This window comes from Agelaius phoeniceus, chromosome 2, assembly GCF_051311805.1.
Source record: "Agelaius phoeniceus isolate bAgePho1 chromosome 2, bAgePho1.hap1, whole genome shotgun sequence".
Classification (NCBI taxonomy): domain Eukaryota; kingdom Metazoa; phylum Chordata; class Aves; order Passeriformes; family Icteridae; genus Agelaius; species Agelaius phoeniceus.
Window position 1 is genome coordinate 89812919 of NC_135266.1, and position 5746 is coordinate 89818664.

Genomic DNA, 5746 nt, shown 5'->3' on the forward strand with positions numbered 1-5746 from the left:
CCTGGCTATTCCCTCATCAAGACTGAGCTTTCTACAAAACTTCCTGACGTGTCCTGCCTCTCCACAATAATAGCAGTGTCGTTCACTCAAAGGGACTTGAGGTCTCTCCATCCTTCTTGTACCTGACAGTACTGGCCTATCCTTGCCTCCTCATGGTGGTGGATTTGTGTATTCTTTTGTTACCTTGGATTGTGGTATAGAATTGCTTGCCCCTGCACTTTCCCTAGCTACGGCAACTGTGATCCTAGCCTTGGCCTTTGCTTTTTCTTCTTCCCTACTTAAATACACCTTCAATGCCTCTCTTAATAAGTCATTAATGTCCTTTTCTTGCCAGTCTTCAATCTTTTCCAGTTTTCTCCATATATCTGGCCAAGATTTGGTAACAAATTGAACTTTTAGTCACACTTGACCTTCTGTGGTGTCTGGGTCTATTCTAGAGTACAATTGGAAGTTCCGCTTTAGGCGATTAAGCCAAGTAGCAGGAGCTTCATCCTTCTCTTGTGTACCCTCAAATGCCAATTTGGTATTAGTTCCTTTGGGAACTGACTCTTTGATCCCCCGAATTATCAAAGATCTATATTCCATCATGGCCTTCCTCCCTTCTTCCTGATTAGGGTTCCAGCTGGGATCCATTAGTGACAATTTTTGTTCACCTGATGGCACCTGGGGTCCCGGACGGTTCTCTTTCTCCCAAATTCTTATGCCAGCCGCCCTAATCGTCTGGACCTCTTCTGGGGAAAATAAGATATTTAGAATGGAATTCATCTCCCCCCAAGTATAGATATTTGGACCTAAGAATTGATCCACTTGGTTAGCTATGCCCACTGGGTCCCTAACTAAATGCCTTAACTCCTTCTTGAATCCTCTCACCTCAGAAGCCGTCAGAGGAGCATTCACAAAGCCAACACCTCCCACTACTCCTCCCATAGGAACTTCTCTGAGGGGAAAAAGTCTCTCTGCCTTGGAGGTCCTGGATCTGGCACTACAGTATGGCCCATCTTCAGATGCCAAACTACTAGTTTGAGGGATATCTGGGTTACCCTGAACTTTCTGCAGATCAGCAGGTGTATTTGGTGATAACTGTTTCCCAGGCAAGAAGGCATTTGTGTCCCAACTAGGAGGAGGTAAAGGGACAGCAATAGGAGGGGGAGAAGAGCTTGAGTACATATTAAGTGGAGCTGGAGAAGGGGTGGAGAATGCAGCAGGTGGAGTAGGCACTTGCAGTGGTGCAGAAGGAACTGGAGGAGCCAAAGGGGGTGGTGAGGGAGTGGTTACTAGGGGAGATACTGGGTCTACCATAGAGAAAGCTGAAAAGGTAGAAGGAGGAATTTGAGTAGGCAGAAATGAGATGGCAGCTGGGGGAAGAACTGGACCTGCCATTTGAGGTGCCCAAGGAAGAGGATTATAAGGTGGAGGGGCAGCAGGAGGCAAATATTCCAGGGGGTCCCATCTTTTACCAATTCCAGCATCCCCTCCTTCATTCCCCTCTTTCTTCTTCTGTACCTTACAAATTTGCACACCTTCATCCCCACTAGTGCTCTTTAACCAGCAAGCTACATACAATAATTGCTCAGGATCAGTATCCTCCCGAGCTGTCGGATAATGACTCAGTTGTTGGCACATCCACTTGTCCCTTGTCCCACACTAAGGCCATCCTCCTTGCACCTCTAATTCTGGCCAGACTTCTACACAGTAGTGGATCATCTTCACCTTATCTAATCCCTCCATGGCCTCTATAGAATCTCATTTCTCTAACAGTTCCCCTAAGGGGCTATTGGGAGGTATATTCCTCAATCTCTTGCCTGTCTTCTTATTAATACACACTCCCATTTTTCGGGTCTCAACAGAAAAAATCCCAAAGGTGCCTCTACTGACAGGTAATCTCAAGAAAAATCTTGTTTGAGGAGCTTCAGCCTCCTCCACCGAACTTCAAGTTTTTACCTGAGGCTCAGGACTTTACACTGAAACAACTGCCTGATCTCTTGATTGCCCAACTTTACCAATGTCAGGTCTTATATCTATCAGGACTTAAAAACACAAAACCCCAGCATAAGAAGCCGGTTTGTGCCTGACTCTCCTCTGTCAGGAAAAACAGCTGCCTGATGTCTAGTTTGCCTAACCTTCCAAATGTTAGGCCTCACCGTATCAGGACTTAAATACAAACCCCAGCTTCCTTTGCTGGGATTTGTGCCTTACGCCTCTGTCAGGACTTAATTTGCCTGCAGCGCTTATGAGCTTGCCCGAAACCCTCCTCGGGACTTGCAATCTGCCTGACTTCCCTCTGTCAGGACTTTTGGGGGTGCGTGCCACTCATACAACTACTTCCTCCGCACGGCCGGAGGGAGGGCCCTCTTTCCCCCTTAGGAGAGAACTCACTCATGCTAATTCCACTTGCTTTCCCCTGTTCCCAGCCGGCTCCCTCGCGGGAGTTCGGAAACACGGTACTGAGGGGTCCACTCTTGCTCCGAGGGTCCGAGCTGCCAGACCTTGTCTCACTCAGACACACACTCACTCGTCTCCTACTCCCATCATGGGATTTCTCACCAGTCCGGTGCTCCTCTGCGTCACTGGTCCTGAGCCGATCTTCTCTGGTCCTGATAGCCAGCAGTCCTGAAAATCCAAGATGGCCAGTCCCGGTGTCCTCTTCAGGCGTGGCTATCCCGGATGAGCGCCCCAGCTGAAATAAACAGGCCAGGAGAGTTTTTCTCCTTTTAATGCCTTTATTACAAGTGATCAGCTCAACATTGGAAGCCCTCCATCGTCTCTCCCAGGGTGACTCTGAGGAGGAGGATATGCGCAGCTTTGTCCACTGGGGGCAGAGCTGGGGGTCCTGTCCTCATGGGAGCCTTGGGCGTAACCCCGATCTCCACTCTCTATTGACTCCCGGCTCAGGGTCTTGGTTTCAGATGATGTCTGTGCTCAGGGTGAGGGGCAGCAAAGGTTTTCTGCATCTCTGCAGGCTCAGCACTCTGTTCCTCACGTCCACACATCACTCTAATTTCTTAATTATGTATTGGCTCATTGTCTTTTCAGTAAGTTTGACACTTCCCGTGGCATGCTGGTCCCGAAGTTATTTTGCATCTTCTGATGCCCGCCTCCCACATCTCTTCCCCTCCCCTCACTGTCCTGGGAGAAGAGCCATTAACTTAGCCCTAGCCAGGGCCTTTACTGATACAAAAGGAGCCATTAACTACAACAACTTGTGATTATAATAACAAACAGGTAGAACTGTAGCTACAGTTCTACAACTGTGCTAGAGTTCTAGCAACTGTTCTACAACTGTAGCAACTCAACAACTGGCATGACTGGTTTGCAACTCTTTTTTTTTTTTTCCCAAAAAAATTTGGCAGATTTTTTTATTTATAACATGAGGTATAATCAAACATCTGATATTTTGAAACAGTCTGCATGGGAGAGTTTCGCCAGGATCACAACAATAATATCAACATGCTCACCAAGACTTTAACACTCATTGAGTCAAGCCTGAGCCCACTGTTACTCAACAGTGAAACCGGAAGGAGATTTATCTTTCAGGAGAGATCCACAAAAAACCTCTCAAAGTGACTACACAACACATTTTCTGAGCACTCACAGACATCTCTCCATGAAAGGGCAATATTTATCTACATTGAACAGTCGATAAAACAGACCCACTGTTGCTTGCAAGAGAGTCTTTATTGGCACCAACCCAAAAGAGGTTACAGACAATGGAACAGGCCAAGATACCACAAGGGCTTTGTAAAGCAAATCACAAAGGAAGGGACGAGCAGCCGCGGAGATCAGAGATTTCCTGCTGGGACTGCAACTTCCCTCAGGGTCACAGGCTCTGCAGTCTAAGAGTCACGGCCAGGGCGCAGGGGACGCAGGAAGGAGAGCTTATCATTGAAGTCGATTGCCTTGTAATTTGGAACGTCCTCAGGGGCTCGGGCAAGGTGCTGAGGCCCACTTCCATCACTGAGCTCACACAGCAGCCAGACACCTCTCTGGACTTTGTGGGAAGACACGATGTTATCATCTTCTCCCCCTGACAGGTTGGTTGCTTCTCTTACTATTCTGCTCCTCCCTTTATATTCAACATGTTGGTAGAGAGTGATCTGGGGATTATGCAGATCTTCCCTGATCACCTGCAGAGAGCTGATCTTGTCATTCATCTCTTTACCAACAGAGCTGTATTCTCCCTCCTCAAATACCAGAAATCGACCCTTGTACTCAACATGCTCATAAGCCACCCAAGGCTGGCCAATTACTTTCACTGAGGAGACAATATCATTCCAACCCACAGCTGTTAGGTTGGGAGTGTCAGTGGTGAATTCTTTGGACATGCCCTGGAAGTTGACATGCTTATAAATGATGATTTTGCCCATCTCTGCAGGACTTCTGGAGGCTGGATTCCTCCCTATAGGAGCTGGATGGCAAAAAAGGAAGACAGAGAACAAGCAATGCTTATAAAAAAACTTTACATACCAGATACAAAATTATGGAAAATGTGGAGTGAGATAAAAGAAAGAAGGGAAAGCAACATACTTTGAACAAAGAATAAACATAGTGGCAGCTAGAAAGGAGTGAGTGCATGATATAGAAATGTCCACTTTGAAGAGAATGTAAAATGAGTTACGTACCCATAACTACACAGCTTTAATTAGATATGTGTGTTGGTTCGCATATATCCCCCAGAGTAAGTCATAAAATACTTTTTAGCAGTCACCTCCCACAACTGTTTATCACTGGCCCCTCCGGCTTCTCTCTCCCTTGGTGAGGTGTGTCTCTCCTGCAGCAGCCATCCATCTCCTCATGCCCTGAGAGATGCCTTCAGTCTCTGCACACACACACAGCAGACCCTCACGGCTGTGCTGCAGCTCTCAGCCCAGCACTAAAGCCTCCTGCCCTTGGCCTGCATTTCACAGCAGCTGCCCAAGAAACCCTTCCAGCTCTCCTGTGCCAAGGGTGCCTCTTACCTTGCTGTCAGCTGCAGGGCTGGGGAGAGCTCAGGGCAATTCCTCCAGGGCAGGGCTGCGGTGTGTGCAGAGCGTCTCACCTGTCTGCATTTATAGCTGGCTCAGAAGTCTTGTGCAACACCCCAGGTGACAGCATGAAAAGTGACCAAAACTCTCCAAAAGCCAGATCAGCCACAGTAATTCAGACACACCAAAGTACATTGTGACACAGGGGCTGTGGAAGTTTCCTGCTTGTGGCAATTTGTAATCTTGCCTTCCTGGGAAGTGCTTAGAATGCACAAGGACTTTTTATAGGAGATACCCGATCGGGATATCCGGGTCACCGAGATGATATTGGAGCACCAGTTTTTGAAAAAAAAACCAAAAAATCCCTTTTGTCCTTAGTATCATGGAATCATTACTTTTGGAAAAGGCCTCCAAGATTATCAAGCCCAACCTTTGCCAAAATGCCACCACGCCCACTAATCCATACTGCAAATATCACTTCAACTTCCCTCCCCTGGCATCATAACCAGCATGGGACAATATCTCCACATTCTCTATCCTGCCATAAGCAGCAGCTTGAAGTAGAGATCCCTCAAAGATCCTTCCAGCTTAAATGCTTCAAGGAGTCCATGCACTCTCCTTGGCCCGTCATGGGGACAGCTACCTGTGCACCAGAGATGAGTACAAGGCTACAAAACAGCAAAGAAATGGTTCAAGGAGGGATACGGATGGGAATGGTAGAGGAAATTTGCATTTGCTCTTGCTGAGGTTTGTTTTGGGGTGTATTTAATCAAAGATAGAATCTG

The 5746-nt window shown here is 47.3% G+C and overlaps 1 pseudogene; it reads right to left on the reverse strand.

Annotated features, from left to right (window-relative positions):
• Nucleotides 1-3833: 3833 nt before the first annotated feature.
• LOC129134734 (epidermal differentiation-specific protein pseudogene) lies at nucleotides 3834-4364 on the reverse strand (annotated as a pseudogene).
• Between the last annotated feature and the right edge of the window lie 1382 nt (nucleotides 4365-5746).